Source organism: Dasypus novemcinctus, chromosome 22, assembly GCF_030445035.2.
Source record: "Dasypus novemcinctus isolate mDasNov1 chromosome 22, mDasNov1.1.hap2, whole genome shotgun sequence".
Lineage (NCBI taxonomy): Eukaryota > Metazoa > Chordata > Mammalia > Cingulata > Dasypodidae > Dasypus > Dasypus novemcinctus.
The window spans coordinates 59,748,090-59,771,922 of record NC_080694.1 but is presented as its reverse complement, the minus strand read 5'-3'; the positions used below and the strand labels follow the sequence as shown (position 1 = coordinate 59,771,922).

At 47.0% G+C, this 23,833-nt stretch overlaps 1 long non-coding RNA gene across 1 annotated transcript; it reads left to right on the top strand.

Annotated features, from left to right (window-relative positions):
- The first annotated feature begins 106 nt into the window (after window positions 1-106).
- Window positions 107-14,201, top strand: LOC101413814 (uncharacterized). The gene is made up of 3 exons (XR_001118968.2): window positions 107-265; window positions 1,665-1,747; window positions 14,042-14,201. It is a non-coding gene; the product is annotated as an uncharacterized lncRNA (long non-coding RNA).
- The last annotated feature ends 9,632 nt before the right edge of the window (window positions 14,202-23,833 follow it).

The following is a 23,833-nucleotide window of genomic DNA, read 5'->3' as shown; positions in this document are numbered from 1 at the left end:
GTCCCACCGAGGGCTCTCTAAGATACCACATGGAATTGTGGGAGAAGCCTGGGACTGCTAAGATAGCAGAGTGGGGAGCCTGCAGCATTTATCGATAGCTCCCCTCTCCCGTCGGCTGAAGGGGTGCACTTCCAGCGTGGGTGCAAAGAAGCAGGCCTCAGTGGTGCTGGAGAAAGCTCTCAGGCAGAGGAGAAGAGGCAGGCGCCCCAGGTCTGGGGTTGTCACCTTGATGGAAACTGACTTTCTCAGCTGCAGGTGGCCTGAGGTGGGTCAAGGGAACCTGGCACAGAGCATCAGCTTCATCTGTTCATGGGGCTCCACCTCTGGGAATGCAAAAGAGGCCTCTTCAGTCCCCTCTGCCCTCCCCACCCCATCCACCTAGCAGTGGTGACTTTTTGTTGCCCAGGTCCATGTCCACACCACAGGCCCGTGCCCCGCCACAAAGGCTGGTCTGGGGTGGAATCCAGCCTAGGGGATTTCCACTGAGCTTTTCTGAGAGGTGTCACCTGAGTGCATGGAAGCTGGGAGAAGGCTCCTTCCACCCACAGTGTGGTCCAGAGAGGCACGGGAAGGTGGTCTCAGATGTGCAGAGAGAGGCAAGGGTTTGAGAGGGAGAGGGCGTTTGGGTCACTTTCCCAGCTTTGGTTCCAGTGCCTTTGGGGGTCCAGTTTCCCTGCCACGTGTTCTGTGAAATTTGTTCTCATGAGATAGGGTGCGTGCTCCTGTTAGGCTTGCTGTGGCCCTACCCCTTAGCAGCTTAGAAGGACCATTCTCCTGTGCTTGTTGATTCCGCGAGTCGGGAATTGGGACAGGGAGGCAGGAATGGCCACTCTGCTGCTCCATGTCTGTAGCCTTGGCTGGGAAGACCCGTGGCTCGAGGGGACTCGAGGGAAGAGGCACAGTCAGCCTGCCTCCCGTGATGGCAGCTTATTGCAAGGAAACCAGGGGTCAGTGGCCACTCTGGTTCTTCCAGGACTGGCAGGTACCCCGGGGCCATGAAGAGCCATGCAGAGGTGACCCTCCTCTGCACGTATTCTTGCCAAGATGGAGACTCTGGCTGGGTCAGTGGCCTCTGTCCAGCGTGGCTCATCCCAGCTGGGCCTGGTTCCTCCCGGGCCACCTGGTGGGCAGTGGGCCTCTGCTCAGAGCACACAAGCTCACCTGTAGTGCTTACCTGTGGCTCATATATAATCAGTAATTTAAAAAATTAGTACCCTTACCAGGGTGAAATGACTGGGAGCCAGAGAACAAGAATCCAGGGCAGAAGCAAAACCCTTGGTAGTCAGCACAGGTGGAGAACACTCCAGTCTGGGAGCATCCAGGAGGACTTCTTGGAGAAGGTGGACATATAGGCTGGCCAGGATTTCAAGAGTCAGAGTGGAGGGAGTGATTCAGGGGAAGAGAGTGGCTTGGGAAGCCGAGTCCTGGCCCCAGAGTGCAGTAGGGGGCATCAGGCAACTGCAGAGCCATTGGAGCATTTAACTGTAAAGTTTTAAATGGACTCAGAAGGGAACCACTTGGTACCTGATGACAACATTTAGATCTGTGCCTCGGGAAGGTAATTCTTGAGGACATCTACACAATGGTGGCATGTGGTCTGCAGGCTGTGCGTGGGGTGTGCGGAGCTTGACCAGTCAGAACATCTACCCCCCCTTCCCTCCTAGAATGCCAGCCGCAGAGGGAAAGGGGGTTGCCTCTTCATTGGCAAAATCATCTCTCACTAAACAGCTTCTGAGTGAATGACAAGGTAAGGAATGCATGAAAGCTGCAGCTGCTGCTCCCATTGGTCTCCAGCCACCCCCTCTCCAGCCTTTCCAGTAGGGCTACGGGCCCCACACCCAAGCCTGAGCAACTGGAGCAAGAGTCCTCTGGCTTTGCAAAGTGGGTTGCTTATGTCCCTGCCGTCACCCACTGTCTCGTCTGCAGCTGGTAAAACAATACCCTACAGTGGGTTGGCTTAAATGATCCATGGCTTGGAGGCTAGATGTCCAAAATCGAAGCTTTGTTTTGGTGACCGTGGTGACGGGTGGGTCCTTGGCTTCCGCCACATGCAATGCACCTGGCAGTGTCCTCTCTTCCACCTTCCCTCCACTTCCAGGCTTTCTGCTCCACTTGGCTTTCTCCCTGTGGCATCTCTGTAAGGTCCCCCGGTAATAGGATAAAGACCCCTGCTGATTCAGTCGCCACACTTTAACTAAAAATGACTTCTGCTCAAGGTCCTACTTAGAACCGGCTCACACCCACAGGAAATGCAGGAGTGTCGGAATGTTTGCCCAGGGTACCCAATCCTTCCAACCTGTTGTAGATTAGCGATATTGACCAGACTCAGACGTTGAATAAAGTTCCAATTGAGAGCTTTATTAGCTGCGTGGCGACTGTCTCATCCTACGCAGAGGAGAGGGCAGCCCTGAGTCTCAGGGAAGAGGTGTTTTTCTAGCCTTTTAGGAGGGAAGGAGGTTTACGAGCAAGCAAGCAGGCACAGAAGCGCAACACTGCGGTTAGCTAAAGATAGCGTACCTATTTTTTTTCCTAATAGCCCCATGTTCTTTATTGTCACTTTTCTTGTGGGTAGTCCTGAGTTATTTACTGGCACTCTCCTTGGAGGCTGCCTCAAGTCATTTGTCTATCTGAAGGCGCCTGCAATTCCCACCTCCCAATGTAGTTCTATTCCTATTTTCCCAAAGTGGCCTTACCCTTTCATTTCTCCCTTTCCTTTACGGTAATTCAAATTTTAGAATTTCTTCATGGGTAGGCACTAACTGATAGGGGGCATTGAAAATTATAAGTTTAACAGTTTGGAGTTTTTGGTACTAATTTTTTAAATTACTGATTATATATATTGGCCGCAGGTAAGCAGTACAAGGAGGATAAACAGGGGCTTTTTTATATTCGGTGACCTGGTTCTGGTACTTTTAACAAGTCGAAGAGCTCCCTGCCCTTAAGCCCCGGGTAGTTATAAACCTGGGGGATTATAGTCATTAGGACACAGAGATTGCTGGAGCCAGGGAGAATACAAGGGGTTAGACCCCAGACGCAGGCAAACCAAGTTCCTGGAGGAAACAAACTTCATGAAAAACTTAGAATACTCATTTTTAAATGAGGACATTGGATTACAGAGGTAGACAAGGTTAGGTGCTTATAGATGGCACACTTTTTAAAAGCTGGTGGGAACAGTATATATATATATTTAAATTTATTTATTTTCAGAGCAAATTGCAGTAGATACTTAGCTTTGTTTGAAGACACATTTCAAGCTGTTTAATGACTGGCACTCATGTGCTCTGTCAGATATTCCTGGTGAACTGGCACCCTTTGGGCAATTGGTTTCATTCAGGATTAGTATACCAAGTAGGAAATTTTCTTAGTTTTTAGCTGTGGGAGTGATCAGAACTACAGAATAAAGGTTTTTACATTTTGGTTTTAATTGTACAATTTTTAGTCACTTTGACTTGTTCAATAGGTGACTCATTATCAGCAAGGAAACTTCATTTTTGTTACACAGTAGAGTACAGTAGAATATAGTAAGTTGATTGTGCTTGGCTGAGACTGCCACCTTATTCTGTTTAGAAAATGAATTTACTACAAATTTTAACATGTTTAATATACTTCTTCACTTGATCCAAAATAGAAAAGATAACATTATAATTATTAGGCATATATTTAGTACAGGGTAAGAGTACAGCACTTAATATTAATTAATGTATTACTTAATGCAAAGGATTTAGAGTTGCAATTAATAGTTTTAAGTTTCAGGTTTGTAATACTTTACATGTTTTCTCTCCATGAGAGCAGGCTATAATGCCAATTATGTTTAAGTTTTACTTACAGTATCCTGGTATCATGGCTGCACTTAGCATGTTTTTCACGCAGTGTTCAAGTTGCAGCATCCTTAATCTTAGAGAGATTTTCCAGTATTCTACTAGCCTGGTGCATAGTGCTCTCTGGCACTATGGAACAGTGCCAGTCTGGAGGCAATATCCATTGTACACTTGGCTGTACCGAGTCATCATTGGTTGCTGCAGGAGCTTGAACCTGCAACATAGTTTCCATCGACTTCAGGAGCAAACCAGAGGCTGATATAGCAAATCTTTTTAATTGAGGGGTCAGTGACCAGCCTAGCCAATAGCTCACATGGAGAGGCACCTTCTAATGTATTCAAGGTCTGGTGGAATGCATAAAACAGTTTGACAATGTTAAAGTTTATTCTTTGATTTTATATATATTTTAAACAATTTAATGCCACATATCATATATCAAATGACTGTTTACGTATACAATGTTACCATGAAGATAATAGAAGGTATTTTACTTTAGTAATAGAGGGAAAAAAATTTTTCATTGTTAAAATGAAAACAGAAGTTTCCCAGCAGAATCAAGATAATTTTTTATTATTATTTAATTAAATATGCACCTTGCGGTGGCCTTCAGACAGGTTTTATTACCACAAAGTTATTTTTTGCAACTAATATTGATTCAACTTTTTAGTTAACCATGACTTTTAGAACTAGAACTATTTAAACGTTTTTAGCCCAGAAGATGCTCTACAATCTTTTTATAATTGAGTATAACCACACAGACCAGTTACTTTAGGTTTTAATAAACTTATAAAATTACAGTTACTAACCAAAGAAATTTACTTTATTTATTAAAGAGAGCACATTGTCAATCTTTTTTCTTTAGCTTAACTTTATCAATGTAAACTTATAATTTCTATTACTCAAAAGACCCTGCACATACAATGTCAATTTATTTAATCGGCACTTCATAACCTGAGGGAGATTACACTCAAGCTAAACAAAATCGAAATTACTATAGTTTATGCAAGGAATGTTTTTTTCTTTACAGGAAGATAAAACATCTTTTTTGTTTAAGTTATAAAAATGAATAATTTTCAAAAGCATACAGACTACCAGGTTTTAAAACACATTATACAATTACTTAATTTGTTTAATCAAAATTTCAGATTTTCCACAGTTTTTATGGACTTTTTTACTTGTTAGAAACTGAGGCATGGTGGTCTCACAAAGGGAGACATGCTGTTTTTATGGCTACGCTTTTAACATAGGAATGCAGCAATTAAGCCTTTCAAGTTAACAGGATAGAGCTGTCCTGGGCGGGGAGAAATATGAGTAAACACACTGTATAGTTTGAAAGAAATACTGAATCTTTGTCCTTTGAGATAAGTTTTTTAATTTATGAGGGTTGTTAATGTGTAGGTACACTGCTTGTTATCTTTATACTTTGAGTATATATAATGCCACATGTAGAAAATAAAGTTGTTTGAGGAGTCATTACTCTCAGACTCTTTGATTTCAGTTTGTTAGTTTTTTTGTTTGTCCCTCCCCCCACCACCCTTTTTTCTTTCTTACATTCCTGATACCCTTCCGGTCTAAATCTCTAACATTCATTTACTGAAATACGTTAACAGAACTATTAATTACTTTTATTTTATGGCTGTTAAAAGGTTTAAACTGGGAAATTACAGGGCAAATTGATTTTTAGTTTTTTAGCTTAAAAATAGGTTTAGTATGTGACACTTAGTCTTGCCCTTAAAACTCTTGCAGAGAGGAGGCTCTTTTTTAATAGTTTTTATAATTAGATTTTTATAAGACTCTTTTCATCTTGTTCAGTTTAATTTGGTTTCCAAGAATATTTATTCACATTATAACTGCATATTTAATTTTTTAAACCTGTTAATTTTATAACACTTTCAAATACCTTTCATTCGCCTTATAACATATTAAGTGAACTTAACTATTACTTTAATTTTTCCTTTAAGATAAAGGAACAAATTTCTGGCACTTAGTTTGAAACAAAAAGTTACTTTTTTGGATTTGATTTTTAGAACATTATGTTCTCTTAAAAGAGATAAGACCCTTTCTTCTTCAAACACTGAGGAAATGATGAGGTTAAAAGCACAAGAAGCTATTTTGATAAAACAGACTTTCTTTGTGTATTGATTATTCAGGAAACTTTAACTAGAAAAGACTAATGGCTTGAGATACTTTGAGAAAGAACAACAGTTTTAACTTTGCATCAGTACACTATTTGATACTAAACCTTTAAAACTTTATAGACAGACCCATCAAATCTTACTCAATTTTAATCATAAGAATTTTTCTTCCACAAACCTTCTACACTTTCAGGATTCATTCAGGTTTTGTCCCACACTCTACTCTTTCTAATAATCAATCATTTTATCTTAGGACAAAATCATCTCCTGTTTTCTTAACAATAAAAATACATTCCATATATCCCACATACTAAGTTACCAGGCAAACTTTTTACAACATATAATTGCCATCAATACTAAACAAGCTTGTTAAAACAATGAATATTTTTTCTCTTTACTTTTTAAATTTTATTTTATTTATTCATTTAAAAAAAATATTACATTCAAAAAATATGAGGTCCCCATTCACCCCCACCGCCCCCACCCCACCACTCCCCCCACAGTAACACTCTCCCCCATCATCATGACACATCCATTGCATCTGGTGAGTACATCTCTGGGCATCTCTACACCCCATGGCCAATGGTCCACACCATAGCCCACACTCTCCCACGTTCCATCCAGTGGGCCATGGGAGGACATACATCGTCCGGCCTTTATTTCACTTTAAATACTTAGTAGCATGTAATAGCAGAAACAGTTTTTCAGAATCTAGTTGGCAGGGGAAGCTGGCCACCAACAAGTTCTCCTGTTATAAAATTACCTTTTATTAGTAGCATTTTCAATTCTGGTTTTGTTTAATAAAGACTTTTAGGAATTAGCCATTTAAATACCTTAATTTAAACAATGCTTTGTTAAGCTTTTTATGATTATTTATAATTTTAAGATAAATTTTATCTTTGCAGAACACATTCCCTTACTTAGAGTTACCACAATACCTTTTACAACTTGCCACATGCATCTGAGTTCTAAGAGTTCATGAAAATCAGCTATTCTATTTTAGGACAAAACACATCTTTCCAGAAAAAACTCATTAAATCTCAGTCAGCATTCCCACAAACTTTTAACTTTCTTTTATATTCATTTAAGTTTTACATCCTTCATTTTATCCTGTGAAGAAAAATATTCATTTCAATTTAGACGAGAACTATTTTTTAATGAAAAGACATAGTAATTTTGTTAAGACTTACAATTTTTTGTTAGTGTAGAAATCCCATTAACATTCAAACTTATGTATTAATATAAGCACTTATTTTATATTTGGCCATTTGAATAGAGCTCTTTTCTAAAAAATTTGTATTTATTAATTTATATCACCATCTGGAGGTATCAAAATATACAGTGACATTGAACAGGCGAACACAAAACAATTACAACACATTAGCAGAAACATACAGTTAACAATTGACTCATAATTTTTCACAAATTATACAGAAGAGAAATACAAAAAGACAAACAATTAAGACAGATGAAAAGACAAACCAGACAACCTGAATCGAAGTCAGGAGTGACGTCTCGCTCTGACCGGTGGGTGGGATCTATTTGCTGCATCCAGCAGATCCATTTCCCCACATTCCGCAGACTCTGCAGAGGTTTTCCAGAAAACAGACTCACTGAGGGACGTCCCATTTGCTGATCCTGGGCTCAGAAATTCCTGGTGCTTTCCAGACAGAATTTAGGTGGAGACAAATTACTGGCACTCTCCTTGGAGGCTGCCTTAAGTCATTTATCTCTCTGAAGTCACCTGCAATTCCCACCTCCCAGTGTAGTTCTATTCCTATTTCGCCAATGTGGCCTTACCCTTACACAGGTTGCAAGGAGGCCAGTGGTGGAGCTGAAGGAGCGCTGCCCACAGGTCCAAGTCCCACCCAGAGGCTAGACTGCAGCGCTGCGCCCCCCAGTACCCCCTCCTCTCAGACCCTGCGTCTCGGGTCCATTTCAGCCCATGACTTTCCTGGTAACTGGGGGCCCCTGCCCTGCGCTAGGCCCCTGCTCCCATCTCTGTGTGTGGAATGAACCCTTGGCTAGGAAGTCTCCTTGTGAATGCAAAGACCAAACCTCCAAGTCCAGTCCGCAGATGCCTGGACAGCGCTTCGTCCCCCAGGACTCTCCAGATGTGGCACCCACGGGCAAGCAGGAGCAGGGCTCATGCAGGGGCAGAGGGCTCAGCTAGAGCCCAGGGGCCCCACCTGCTCTCCTCAAGTCGCCTTACAAGACAGTTTTATTGTAGCGGTGGCTTCCTGGAAGGCCGTGAAGCTAGAGCCGGGGCTGCACGGGAAGCCTGTGGAGCAGGAGCCGATTCAGGGCACTCAGCACGTGCTCGTTCTGGCTCTCAGAGCTCCTGCTCCAGGCCGCCCAGTTGTGTGGTTGTTGACTGACCTCTAGCTCGGTCTCCAGATTGCAGACCCTTGCAGGGGGATATCTGACCTGCTGTCTTTCTTTGCACCCCCTCCACATCTGCTCTCTGCTCTTCTCCAGCCTGCTCCCAGCATGAGGATCATGTCAGCAGCCCTTGCAGGCTGGCCTCTGCTGGGGATCTGCCACGGGGAGGCAATGGTGGGAGATCAACGTGGGGACGTCAGGGACGCCAGGGTGGCAGGTAGCAATACCTGCCCTTCTTCCCTAGCTTACCAGCTCCTGTGGGACCCTCTGCTATGCTACCTGGCCCATACACTTTGAAAATGCCCAGCTCCACTAGGCCTGCTGGCAATAGTTGCTGCTGTATGCCATCATTCCTTACTGGCTTCCTTAAGCCCTCCCATGCCTTTTTGCAAGTGGTCCTGAAAGGTCAGGACTCAGGAATAATTTTGGGAAGGAAAAAGGATTTATTTACAACTGCGATCGGAGCTTCTCATACCAAAACCCAAGTCCCGAGGGAGATTTTTGAGCTCTTTTTATGCAGAGGAAGGGCTGAATGGTTATTTGTTTCAGTGCTCAATAGGCTTGAATTAGCATGTATCTTCCACATCCTAGGTAAGCTTTTAGCACATTTGGTTTGATTTTCCCTGAATATTTAAAGTTTATAGAGTTTGCATTGCTAAACTGTTTCTCCAGGACTGGAGTTGTTGTCATGGTTACCAAGGGCAGGGCTGCAATTCTCACTCCCAAACGCACTGCACAGCTCAGTCAGATTATCTATGAAGAGACAAACAGTCCGCCTGCCCATATCCTACATCAGTCCCTCCATGTAACACTCCTCAGCTGGCTGGACTGGGCCTGTTTCCTGCCAGGACTGTGGTGGAAACGGTGCTTAGCTCACTCATTTGTTCATCTCTTCAAATGTCAACGCCTCCACAAAGCCTTCCTTGATTCTTCCAGCCAGAACTTTCTCCTTTCTATGAATGATCCAAATGCTTTGTAAGGCGGGGCAGCGGACCCAAAACTCCACGAACTCAGCTCCCTGGAAATCCCTGTAGGACCAAAGAAAGAAAAAGTAGTTAGCAGCCGTATTCTGTGTTGTGCTCGTTTGGTCTTATTTTAATAGAGTTGCTTTTGTCCAGCTTGTTCTCCACTCCCAGGACCCCGGCTGCATCACCAAGTCTTTCCCAAGCACATGAAGTGTTGCCAAAGGCTGGCTGAGCTCAAAGGCCTCCCAAGGCCAGGGGCTGTGAGGGCCACAGGGAACGTGCTGCGGCCGGCAGGCCAGACCAGGTCTGTCTGGGTGGATGTCAGACTTGGCTGCTTTCCTTGAAGTCGTGTCTATCTTAGGCTGTAAGTGCAGGGGAAAGGGAGTTCAGCTCGGGGTTCAGCCCTGCCCAGGAGAGAGTGGGAAGTCTTGGTCAGGTGCAGTCCCCAGGGGAGCTCTGCCAAGGGCAGCCCAGCACTCTCCTTCCCCTTGGACTTGAGTTCTTGGTGCAGGAGACAATGGGCCCCCGCCCTGCCCAGTACCTGAATCCTAAGGCGATTCAAAGCTGAGCTGAGGGGAGGAGTGGAGCAGGTGGGTGTTCGTGAATGGGCCCTGGGGAGTCCACCAGGTGAGTGGGGGTGGAGAGAGGAGGGTGTCAGCGGGGCCAGAGGGCAACCTGGGGCCAAGGGCGCTGCCCCATGCTCAGAGACACAGGCCTCTGCTTACCAACCGAACCCAGCTCCTTTTATCTCCCCAAACCCATGTGGAGTGAGTCAAATCAAATAAGCAGAAAAGGCGGGGAGCTCAGAGGTGGCCTAGAGAAATTGACCCTTCAGTTGGAGATGAAACTGACACCCACCTCGCCCAAGGGACAAGCTCCAGATCCCCCCTCTGGTCCTGGATTTGATACGAGTCTCTGAGCCGCCCGCCTGCACCTCTAGAGTCTGCACAGGGATTCTAGCAGTTTTCCTTTTCCTACGTGGCAGCAGTTTCTAACAAATCAGAAGAGAACTTCAGATCTATTTCCGAAGGTGGGGTAGGGCCGAGGAGGTGAGCCTGGAGAGACTGGGGGTGTTTCCACAGTGAAACGAGACTGTTCTCGAATGCTTTGCTGATCTTCACTGGGACAGGCACATCTGCAGCCTCCTGCTCGGGGATGTGTGACTTCGGAAGCCAGTGGCGGAGCAGTCCCTGTGCTTATTCAGTTGGGTGCTGACGACACACACAGAAAAAGGCTGGGTGCGATTAACCCCTGCTTCTCAACAGGCTGATGCTTGCCAGAGGTTGGTGGCTTGAGAGAAACTGTCGCTTCCTTTGGAAGGGAAACCCAGAGCCGCAGGGGCAGGGAGAGGCTGGCCCCGGCCTCCCAGGGATGAAGGCTTAAAATAACCAGTTGCATTTGGGGGTGTTTTCATTTCCTAGGCTGCTCAAAGCAAATACCATGAAATGGGTTGTTTCAAACCATGGGAATTTATTTGCTTGCAGTTTTGAGCCTGGGAAAATGGCCAAGACATCATCAGGGCCATGCTTTTCCCAAAGGCCAGCATCCTGAGGCTGGCCAGTGGCCACCCTGGCTCCCCTGCCACCAGGCGAGCCCACGGCAGCCTCTACAGGTCCCTTCCTTCTCCTCCGCGCCTCGCTGATTCCAGCTTCCAGCTTGTGTGACTTTTTCTCCCTTTGTCTGAATTTCATTCTCTTCTAAAGGGCTCCAGTAATAGGACTAAGACCCACCCTAAATGAGGGGGGACACACCCCACATGAAGTAGCTTCTTCAATAGGTCCTTCTTACGATGCCTTCACACCCACAGGAATGGATTAAGTCAGAAACATGTTTTTCTGGGGTACCTACAGCTCTCATTCACCACACTAGGTGTTTCTCGGTTTTGTTGGTTTGTTTAATGAGGAAAATAGAGAAAAGCACTGGGAAAGTTTTGGGCAAATGGGTGGCCATCCTGGCAGCAGGACTGCCTACTGTTCCAAGATCTTGCTGCAGATGCTTGGGCATCTCCTTCCTCCCTCACAGCTCACCTTTGCCTGTGTCGGGCTCTCCAAGGCCCACTGCCCCCTGCCCACGTCTGTCCCCTTCTGTCTCCTCAGGCACCTGCAGCAGCAGCTCTGTTCATGGCCGGTATGGGTGAGGGCCATCTCCTGCTTCCCTCTGCCCTGCCTTGCCTGGCAAGTGGCAAACCTTATGCAGTCATTCCACAAATGCATACTGCGAGTCCTCCACAAACGAAAATGCAGTGGATTTTACCTGACAACCCACCTACCTTCTTTTTAGGTGCTGGGGATTCAGCAGAGGACAAAGCAGACACACCTCCTTGCCTTCATGGAGTTTACACTCTAGAGCAGGGAGACAGATAATAAACAGGAAAATTAAAGGTGGTTATAACGTAAGTGCAATGGCCAAAAATAAAGCAGAGGCCCCACCCGTGTGGGGGACTGTGGCCGGCTTCTGAGGGAGAGGCTTCCTTTGAGGAAAACCCCTTGTAAAGGACTTCTCTTCCCAGGGGATCCTTTTTCTGGCTTGGCAAAGGAAAAAGCAAAAGAAACGCAGGCACAAAAGTTCAGTATGAATTTTCAAGTTCTCGTACGACAGTTTTCTTAATTTATCTGGGAATGTGAATAGGACAGATATATTACCAAACTGAATTTTACAGGAAAGATGCAAAGATGGTGAGACACAGAGTGTGTGGCGGAGGCTGCGTGCAGTGGCCGAGGTGGGGCTGGTGCTCAGGCCATGGATTCCTACCCCCCGTTCTCTTTCCTGCCAAGAACCCTTCACGCACCAATTGCTGCCACTTGGGGTCCTCCTGCCTTCGAGGTGGTTCTTCTCATAATTCACAGGATATGGAACAATTTCCAATTCCTCAGCACCCCACTTTCAGTCCTGTATTCCACAGGGTGATTGTGGCTCCTTATTTAATTATTTATGTTTTATTTATTTTTATTATCTTTTTTTAAAGATACATAGGTCACACAAGATGTCACATTAAAAAATATAAGAGGGTTCCCATAGATCCCATTCCCCACACCCCCTTCTTCTCCCATATCAACAATTTCTTTCATTACTGTGGCACATTCATTGCATTTGATGAGTACATTTTGGAGCACTGCTGCACCACATGGACCATAGTTTACATTGCAGTTCACACTCTCCCCCAGTCCATTCAGTGGGCCATGGCAGGATATATAATGTCCTGCACCTGTCCCTGCAATATCATTCTGGACAATGCCGAGTTCCAAAAATGCCTCCATGTGACACTTCTTTTTCCCTCTTCCTGCCCTCAGCAACTCCCATGGCCACTGTCTCCACATCAATGATATAATTTCTTCATTGTTAGAGTCACAATAGTTCTATAGTAGAATGTGAGTAAGTTCACTCTCATCCATATTTTTTTCCTCCATCCTGTGGACCCTGGGATGGCGAGGTCCACCCCACCTCTAAATCGAGAGGGAGCTTAGATCGCAAATGCCTGATGGATGGGATTCTCCTGCTTGCAGCTGTAGACTGTTGGTTCCCTGGTGTAGGGGTTGACCATCTTCATCTCCTTGTTAGCTGACCTGGGTAGGTCCAATGAACCAGAGAGGAGTTGCAAGTCTGCTATGGCTCATGGCCCAGCTGGCACATGCACAGTCCACAGGTACAACTCCCCTGTGAATACACCAACCCTAGCACACCACATTATTTATGGAGACTCTCCAGGTTTCTTGGTTTCCCAACCACCCTGTGCAAGAAAATGGAGCAGAACTGGAGCCACTGTCCAGCAGGGCCGTGTGGTAGGCAGGAGCCCAATTGTTTGAGCCACATCCACCTGCCTGTTTTTAACTTTCAATGCAGCATTTCTCAAGCTGGCTCCCACCTTCCTCAGGGATGTGATGATATAGTCTAAGGTGTGTTCTGGAAATTAATTTTTGCCTAACCTCGTTTCTTTGTAAATAAGTACAGCTTCCCTCGACTTTATCTGCATTAAAGGCAGCTGGTGCTCTAGTTCTTCCTACTTCTGCTCCCTCTGAACATTGCCTGGCACGTGCCACCCCTCTGGCTGACCACACCCCCTGCTGTGCCCCAGACACATCAGGCGGTTTCTTGCTTCTAAGCCCATTTCCTCTGCCAGGTCAACACACCTGACTAGCCCCTGTTTGTTGCACTCTGTCTGCTGGGGCAGGGGCCTTACCCTCTCTGAACCTCTCTTTTTCTCCCCTTGATCATGCCTACAAGCCTGAGCAGAGCTTAGGAAGCGAGTCATGCTGTGAGAGCACCACAGCTGTGACTGGGGACTGCTATCCACTATCCTCATCACCACATCCTTCTCTCACATCTCAGATGGCGGCCCAACCTCCCACCTCAGAGGGAAAATTGAAGGGGAGGGCCTCAACTTCCGGCCCTGTCACCAGCACCTGCCCGTTCTCATCTGTTCCCTTGATTCCATGAAGAAGCTGTCCTTTCTCCTGACCGAGGGTCATCCTTCACCCTTTTCCCTCACCCCACGCTCTCCAGCTTCCCTCCGGGCATCCCTGTTCAGTCCATTCATTCATTGTTTCATCCAACAAGGCTCTTCGAGCATCAACCACCTGCCAGTCACTGTTGTGGACACTGGGGCCCAGAAGCAACAGAACAGGAAGTCCCCATTCCCAGGGGTGGGAGCCAGATGGAGAACAAACACAGTTGATCCTCATTATATTTGCAAATTTGCCCGCTTACTAAAGTGTATTTGTAATCCCCAAATCAATACCCACAGCACTGCCACAGTTATTCATGGATGGGCAAAGTGGCGAAGAACTCGAGTCCCCTGAAATGCACGTTCCCAGCGGAGGTTGACCAAGGCGATGCGCTGCCTTCCTGATTCAGCTCTCAGACATAAACAAGGGACCTTTCCACAGTAAATTTATTGCCACATGTTTCCTGTTTTTGTGCTCTTTGTGGGAGAGTTTCACTGTTTAAAATGACCCCCAAGAGTAGTGCTGAAGTGCTGTCCAGTGTTCCTAAGTGCGAGAAGGCTGTGCTGTGCCCTACAGAGAAAAGTGTATGTTAGGTAAGTGTATTTAGTCAGCCAAATGGGTGCTGATGCAAAATACCAGAAATTGGTTGGTTTTTATAAAGGCTCTTTATTTGGGGTAGGAGCTTACTGTTCCCAGGCCACAAGGCATACGTTACTTCTTTCACCAAAGTCTATTTCCATGTGTTGGTGCAAGATGGCTGTCAACATCTACGAGGGTTCAGGCTTCCTGGATTCCTCTGGGCTCAGCTCCTCTGTTTTCTCCACAAGGTCAGCTGCAGGGTATGAGGCTTTGCAGACTTGCCTCTGTCCACAAGGTCAGCTGTAGACTATCAGGTGAATGGCTCTGTCTCTCTCCCTGGGGTTTCTCCCATGTTTAAGGAGCCATCTCTATTCCTGTGTTCTTCTTCTGGCACAGGTCCTCTCTTCCCAGGACTTGCTTCTCTTTCCTCTGCATGCTGACTTCCTGGGGCTCCAGCTTAAGACTTCAGCATCAAACTCCAACATCAGCAATACTCAACTCTGTTCTTCACCATGCCTTTTATCTGTGGGTGGGGACTCAATGCCCTAATGATGTGGCCCAATCAAAGCCCTAATCATACCTTAATCACGCCCAGGGACAGACCAGATGACAAACATAATCCAATATCTACTTTTGGAATCCATAACCATGTCAAATTGCTACACTGTGTTATATGTCAAGTCCAGTATCTGGGGCTACTTGGGAGAGGTGACTCTTCTTTGTGTGCTTTACTTAGTATCATCCAGGGTTGTCTGTGGTCAAAAACAAAGCTAATGTTTGAACATGAGCTTCCTAATGGACTTACTCTGGGGAATACTGGAGACCCCCACTGCTAGTAGGCATCTACCATTCTTCTCCTTATGGAGAAAGGACATGGAAATCAGAGGTCAGTGTCCCTGACTTTTTCATCAGTATTTCCTGTCTCTGCTTTCTCCCCTTGAGATTCTTTATTTTTTAGCCAGTTTCTCGCTGGGATAACAACATAGGAACTCTTCCAACAAGCTCTGTAGTGTTGTAGCTGTCCCTTCTCGGCTGCCTGTACCTCTGAACCTGGGAAGGGCTGGGAAAGAAATGTCTGCTGCTCTGAGAGAAGGAGGTGAGAGTGGCTCAGCCTCCATGCCTGGCTACAGGGGCTCAAGGGGCCAGCTTCTGCCCTGGAGGTGGAGCTGGGAGCATGTCCAGGCACTGATGGCCTCAGGGGCCAATTGACAGAGGCAGAAGAAAGCAGGAGGGGCCCCCAAAAGGAGGCCTAGGGGATGGTGATGGCTGGGAAGAAGCCACCAAAAGCTGGCCCTAAACCTGAAGTCCTCTTCCTTGCATCTTAAAACAGCTGGAGTAAAAATTACCTCCCCCAATATCCTCCTAGACAGGCCTCACAGAGCCACAGGTTTTAAAGATGTATACTGAAAAAATAAAATATATCTGGAATCTACTTTAAAAAGTAAATCCCATGGCGAGAAGTACGGAAGAGATGAAATAAGATTGATTTCAGGTGGTGACGTGTTCAAGCTTGGCAATGTATATTCATTATTATCTCTTCCTTTATATACGATTGAACAATTCCATAATAAATTATTTCAAAAATAAAAAAAATTAATGTAAACTTGGAAAGAAATAAGAAGAGGCACAGGGGAGCTCAGACACTGTTACAAGGATGAGATGGTCTTTATTTCCTGAAATCGCGGAGTCCCTGGGAGAAAGGGTGGGCAACCAGGAGCCAGGCCCTCCGTGCTGTCATCAGGCACAGCATTTTGTCCAAGCCGCTCTCGCCACAGTGGTGTTAGTAGTTGTTTGTGTCTCTCTTCTCCACTAGACTAGGCCGCTGGAGGGTAAGGACTGTTTGTTCGTGTTTGTGCTCTCATTGCCTGGCACAGCCAGTCCTTGCTCATAGCTGGTGCTCAATAAATGTGTGTGGATGAAGGGCTGGGGACAGTCCTGTGGTAGCCTCTGGCCACCCCTGCGGCTGCTGGGGGTCGTGCAGAGGGCAGGAGGCGTGGGCTGTGGCTGACGGTGCAGTATGCCTGGTATAGGCAAGGCCCATCTTTTAGAGATTTTCCCAGAAGCACAAAGCGCAGAAGAGTCATGGGGGGGAAACTGGTTCCTTCTCCTGGGGACACAGCAGGAGGACATGTCCCAGCCTCCACCAGTTCTCAGGGATGAGTTAACCCTTTCCAGGCCTGGTTCATGGAGACCTCAGTATAATGTCGCGCTGCCCCCCCCCCCCATCTGCATCTGCTGCCCTAGGAGATTTGTGTGGGGCTCTCCCCTCCCCAAATGATGTGCCTTGAACTCTGAAGAGACAAAGACATAAACTTTTATGATGTTCCTTCAGGAGATTTTGGGGTTGTTCCTTACAACAAAACAACAGGCTGTTTCTGTGAAAACAATGAGACAGTTCTTTTATGGACTGGACAGTGAGGATTGACAGGGGGTTCAACAGGGTCCCCACCCTCGAGGAGCCCTCAAGGAGCTCAGTGTCATGGAGAAGAAAAGAAAGAAGCATGTCATGCTGAATTCACAGAGAAGGTCTAGAAAATCTTGCTGGTTCTTCTTTCCAAAATCCTCAAATTGAGTTTTTATTCTCCATCTCATTGACCCAGAGAATGCTTTGTAACGGATTATCTTCCTCTTTTAATAGCCTACATATACTATGTGAGAGTCATTCTCTGAAGCTGAAACCCACTGGCAGGTCTTCGGCAGGCCTATTCCACGGAGCCCAGCCCCTGTGTGGCAACAGGACTCCCCGCCTTGCAGGGCAGTAAACTCAGTCTAACACTTGCTGCGCTAGCTCAGCAATTGGTTACCTCAAAGGGAAGGCAACACATAATTTAAAGAAAAAAAGGACAAAGAGAAAGACACAAGAGAGGAAATAAAGATGGGACCAGGGGACTCCCGGCTTCTGGAACTGAGAGCGCCAACCCTAGTTGGCATATTGTATTTCTTTGGGAACTAACAAGCAGCTGTTTGTTATTCACAATCATAAGGAATGGGTGCAACATTTACAGTAATAAGGAACAGGTTGTACAAAGTTCAAATGCCTCCTCACACAAACATTTTTTCATGCTGACCAGACGGTGTTCCATCTAGTCAAGGCCGGTGTTCCTAAGCCCACACTTTTTGCCTGCATTATGGATACATTTCAACTTCAAACCATGTTCCTACTATTTTCCCACAACAAACAATCGCCATGTCTCTAATTATTCAACTCTACTTTTCTGTTTTTCATCAAAGTTCAATGCCCAGCCTCATTTTGCCAAATCCAATGGTTAAGTGTCAGTTCCCACCTTATTCAAACTCACAGCCACCCCTGATATAATTAAATGTTTTCTCTTTTTTGTTGTTAAAAGATTTATTTTATTTTTCTCTCCCCAACCCCTTGTTGTTTGCATTTGCTGTGTCTGTTGTCTTTCTTGTTCCTTTAGGTGGCACCAGGAACTGAACCCAGGACCTCTGATGTGAGAGGGAGATGCCTAATTGCTTGAGCTGTCTCTGTTTGCTGCTCTGTTGTGTCACTCATTATGTTTTTCTTCTTGTGTCTCTTGTTGTGTCAGCTTGCTGCACCTGCCCATCACTCCAGCTCACTGTTTTTTTAGGAGGCACCGGGAACTGAACCCCAGACCTCCCATGTTGTAGGCGGGAGTTCAGTCGCTTGAGCCATATTTGCATCCCTACTCTTTTTTTAAATCTATCCAAAAGCATGTATTAGGGGTTTTAGTTACACGGAGGGCTGCAACTACCTCACAATGGACAATGAGACTGGTAAATTCACTCCAATAGGTCCACACCTATGGCTGCCACTCTACAGGTACTATATAGTTCAGGGACAAAGGTGGCTAATGCCAGGGCTTGTATGTAAGTTATGGGAACACCTCTCCGTACATGCTTTTTTCAAAACAAATGTGCTTGACACAGGCAATGTGTACGTTTATAGCAGGCAAAGCTGGGCCTGCTTCTAGGGAGTCATGGTGTATTAGTCAGCCAAAGGGGTACAGATGCAAAATACCAGAAATTGGTGGGTTTTTATAAAGGGTATTTATTTTGGGTAGGAGCTTATAGATACCAGGTCATAATGCATGAGTTACTTCCCTCACCAAAGTCCATTTTCACATGTTGGAGCAAGATGGCTGCTGATGGCTGTGAGGGTTCAGGCTTCCTGGGTTCCTCTCTTCCCAGGGCTTGCTTCTTCCTGGGCTCAGGGTTCCTCTCTTCCTGGGGCTGGCTTCTCTTTCCTCTGTGAGCTGACTTCCCAGGGCTCCTGTTTAAGGCTTAAGCATCAAACTCCAACATCAAAACTCTAACATCAAAAACCCTCAACTCTGTCCTTTGCCATGCCTTTTATCTGTGAGTCCCTACCCACCAAGGGGTGGGGACATAGTGCCCTAATGACATGGCCCAATCAAAGTTCTAATCATAACTTAATCATGCCCTGGTGCAGATCAGATTACAAACATAACTCAATATCTATTTTTGGAATTCATAACTATGTCAAACTGCTACACATGAGCAGGGATGCCAGAGGAGGGGTCAGGGGCAAGGTCAACTCTCCTTCAGGTCCCTCCTCTTCTTGATACCATTTTTTCCATTGGGTTCTGGGATGCCACCCTCTCCCCGTGTTCTTCTCTTTCTGCTGGTCATGTTTTCTTAGTCTCCTTTGCTGGATGCCCCTTTTCCCAACCTCTGAATGTTGGAGGGTCCTGAGAGTTCAGTACCTTAAACCTCTGCTTTTTTCTCTCTGCACACTCTCCCTAAGGAAACCCTCCCCATCCCGTGATTTAAAATGCCCTAATTGCATACATAGCTCCCAAGGGTCCAGCTCCAGAGTTTTCCAGGTTCCCAGATCCATGTATTCGATTGCCTATGTGACACCAGTCCAAAGCAGAATTCTTAATCTCTAGAAATTCCATTCCATTCATCCAGGTTCTTAGGCCAAAGACTCTGGAAAGACCTTTCAGAAAGACCATCAGCAGGTCTTTTTCAACTCTCCCTTCAAAGTATAACCCAAATCCAGCAGCCGATCTTCACGGTCTCCATCTAAGCCGCCATGACATCTTGCCTGGACTCCTGCCGTAGCGTCCTCACTGGCTCCCTTACTTCCCTTCTTGCCTCAGCATAGTCTGTTCTCAACACAGCAGCAGCCAAAGTCCTACCTTTTAAAACCAAAACTCATGATATCACTCCTGAGCCCAAAAGTCCTGCATAGTTTCCATCACACTCACAATAAATCCAAAGACATGGCCATGCCCTGGAAGAGCTTCCATGATGGGGCCATGGCTTGTCTTTCAGACCACTTCTCCCACTCCCACTGCCCCTCCAGCCACCTAGCCCTCCTTCCAGTACCTCAGTCTCCATCTTTCCCTCCTTGGGACCTTTGCATCGGCCCCTAACCCCTGCCTGGAACAAGGGAAACTCTGAGTATTTACAAGCTGATTCCGTCCCGTCCATTGTCTTGACTTAAATCCCACCTTCCTTGACCTCCCTCCCATAACAAGTCTTCCCCATTCATTCTCTGTGTCTGCACCCTGTTAGCCTTCTCCATAGTCTAGCACTTGAAAGGCATTTAGAACCTATGTATTGCATAAATGACTCAATAACAAAAGAGAAGTAATAAATCACGGAGGATTATTTGAACGAGGGCAATGGCAGGGAGCATAGAAGATGGATTTGAGGGTCCTTTAGAAGGAAAAACTGACAGAATTTGCTGATTCGAGTGGGATAAAAAAGGGGGAGTCCTGGATGAATGAAATCATTACTTGGGCAGTTGTGTAGATAATGGTGCTGTTAAGAAAGAGACCAGAGAAAGAAGAAAGGTGTATTGGAGAGCTGGGGAGTGTGATGAATCTAGCCTGGTCTGAGTTGCCTGTGAGCCAACCCCATCGGACACATTTAGAGGCAGGTGGGCCTGGAGCTTGGGAAAGAAGCCTTGAACTAGGAACGTGGGCATGCTCTGCATGTGGTCTGCCCAAGGAGCATATGTAGAGTGAGAGGTAGACCAAGGAACCCCTGGGAACACCACATTTAGGGATGGACAAGGAAGAATCAGCATCCCTGGAGTGAGAATTAATCAGCTGTGCGACCTTGAGCAGGTTACCTGAAATTTCTGGGTGTTCTTTGTGGATTGTAAGAACGAAGGACTGGAGTAGTTCTGTTCCAAACTGAATGATCAGGGAAGGAAGCGTGGCCTACTGGTTAAGAGAGCAGGCTCTGGGGCCAGACTCCCTGCCTGTGTGATCTGGAGCAAAGCTTTGGGGATTACTTTCCTCCACTGTAAATGGGCATAACAACACACCTTCCTTCTAGGCTGCTGCACCAGTAAATGCGGGGCCGCATGGAAAGCACCCGGACCAATGTCTGGCACATGGTAGTAGCTGCTCAGTAAACTATTTAAAATGTCAGTCTGCAATATTTTATTTATTCTTCCTTTCTAGAGTCTTCCATGGGGGAACCAATGATGAAGTGGAGAGGAAGTTAGGTGGTCAGACTCCAAATCTCCTCTAAGAAGCAGATAACCTGTTTGAGATTGAACGTCCATTGAATGGACTTGTACCCTTAAGCTTAATACAGAAAATATTCAGGAGGATGGAAAAACCCTAGAGAAAATGGGTTGGAAGGGCTTAGGAAGAAAATAAAGGAAGGGCTAAATGTCTGGAAAAGGCAAAGGCACAGGTGCTCACGGGCTGGGGCAGCATGAGCTCTCGATGCTCTGGGATTCTCCCTTGGACACCCCACCAGGACACTACTTGGAAGCAAGAGGGATGGGCACTAAGACCTTTCCTCAGGGGGCTTGGGCCTGAGACTGAGGGAGTGAGAGGGTCACTCAGCCCACAGGTGTGGGCTGTTCTTCAATCTGCAACAACAATTACATAGAGGTGACTGCTCTTTTGCTGGAGCCACAAGAAACAAGGGCTTCACAGCCCTCTCTGCATCCTTGGTGTCCTCTTCACTCGCTTCCACCTTGCCGGGTTGCATTTCCACCCCCAAGGGTAGACTCCAGGGAGAGGGAGGCCAGAGAAAATGGGCTCTTCGGTTTCCTCTCCTTGATCCCCAAACACAGCTTCGGACTGCATCTGTCCTCCTCCTCCAAACTGGGTGGCATCTGTCCCTCAGCAGCTGACAGGACTCACATATGCAGACACATGTGGAGCCAGCACGCGGGGCACAGCCCTGGACAGGACAGAAGTGTTCGGGGTCCACCTCTCGCCTCCTGTGCCCCTGGTCTGCTCACTCGCACGGCCACGCGCTCAACTCTGTCGTCTCCTGCCTCTTTCCCAAGACCTGGTGCAGTGTCCTGCACAGCCAGTGCCTGGAGATCTGCCTTTTCCATCTAGTCAGCCCGGCAGGAAGCATCCATTCCTCACGGTGGTGATGTCACCTCTTCCAACATGAGGAACCCTGAGGGACACAAGGTTTCTTAATGGCTTTATCTGTGCTGTCCCTAGTTTGTTCCAGGCACTATGGCTTATGGGTCCCTGCTCACTGCTCTCCTCTACCTCCAAAAGTTGTTCTCCACAACTCGCTAGGCATGGAACCCAGAGCAGGTAATTGAATCAATGTCCCTGCTTCTGCATCTGTAAGGAGGGCAGGAGACCAGCACCTGCTCCAGAAGGTGTGTGGGGAGAACCAAGCACAGCTTCTGCACATATTAACCCTCAGTGAATGTGCTGGCTGCGGAGCTGGGGTTTTCCCCATGGGTGAAGGGGAAACCTGGCAAGTTTGGCACGAGAATACGTGCACACTGGAACTAGCAATGGGGCAGGAAAGAGGGGAGCAGATGCGCATTTAGATTGTGTTCTCTGGCATGGTACCCCCGGTGGTACTTGATGATGAGACAGATGGTGGGAGGCAGGGGCCAGGTAGAAAACTACTGTGACACTCCAGGCAAGAAATGACAGGGAATGAAGCCAGGCCCCGGCCTTGGGGATGGGAAGAGGAGCAGACTGGAATACTAACCTTGAACCTATCATGTGGTTGACACTGCTCTAGGGCCTCACCTGTATTAACACAGCACGCAGCACAAAACGAGGAGGTGGAGGCGGCTATTTGCCCCATTTTGTCTGGAACTGGATTCTGGAGAGGTTAAAGAGCTCATTCAGGGCCACTCAAAGGGTTACTGGGTGAGCTGGAACTCAAGCCCAGGCAGTCCCATTTCAGAGTCTCCCTTCTAACCACCAATTGGCACTGCTTTAAGGGAAGTCAAGCAGCAGCACTGGGCTATTAGCCCAATGTGGAGGCTCTGAGAAGAGTGAGAGGAGTTGGAAGGGACTGTTCCGTGGTTCATTCACTGGGACAGGGTTTGCAGGTTAGTTCTGGGGACACTGTCTCTGAAGCCTCTAATGGGAAATCATCCTGCGGGCATTTCGGGGAGTTTAGGGAGTGGACGGCTGGGGACAGAAACCCGGGGCTGGAGGCAGTTTACAGCCCTGAAAGTGCACTGGGCCCCAAGGAAGAGCATGGGGTGAGGAGAGAGCTCGGGCCTGGGGCTCGGGGCACACCCAGAAGGGCTAGACTTAAAGGAGCCCCTGGAAAGTACCAAGGGGGCCCTGGAGATTGAACAGGGGAGCCCTCCTTAGGGAGGCCCATGAAGAGAGCACAGAGAAGGGTGCTGCCCCCATGCTGGGAGGCAGGGACACGGTTCATGTTTGTAAAGGCAGGGGTCAGTCGTCATGGCAGACAGGGGAGCAGAGGAAGGTCCTACCAGGGTAAGGAAAGGAAGGAATTCTACCAACAGCCTGAGCGCGTTTGGCCAGAACTTCTTGCCCAGGTGGGACCACAGTCCGTGGACCTGTTGAGAGAGGTTTAATTATTTGCATATGAAGAGGCCAGGACTCAGTAATAATTTTGGGAAGGAAAAAGGAATTTATTTAAGGTCGACTGGGCTCAGAGCTTTTCATTCAATATCTGAGCCGCAAAGAAGATTTTCGGGTTCCTTTTATACAGAGGAAGAGTTAAATGGTCTTTTCTTTCAATGCTCAGTAAGTCTGAATTAACACATATTTCTCACATTTTAGGTAAGCTTAGCCTGGACTTTGTACATTCTAGGTAAGCTTGTGGCACATTTGGTTTGCATTCTTCCTGAGTATTTAAAGTTTATAGAGTCTGCATTGCTAAACTGTTTTTCTGGGACTGGAGCTGTTGTCATGGTGACCAAGGGCAGGGCTGCAGCTCTCACTGTCCACACGCACAGCTCAGGACACACACAGCTCAGGTGATCTATGAAGATATGAACAGTCCCCACCCATAGCCTGTATCCAACACCCTGACCACAGCCTGAGCCTGAAAAGGACCCAGCTGAGCTGTGCCCAGACTTGTGGCTGCCAGAAACTGAGATGGCCAACGGGCCCTGTGTAAGCCACTGGGCTGCACCCAGCAACAAGAGATACCTGAGGCAGAGGGTGAGGGCAAGGGACCAGTGGGGACGACTAGGAGAATGAAGGCCCCAAAGCTTAACCTACACCTCCAGACCTCACCTGTCACCCGGCGGCATGCCTGGCGCCCCTAACGCCCACTCTGCCTCT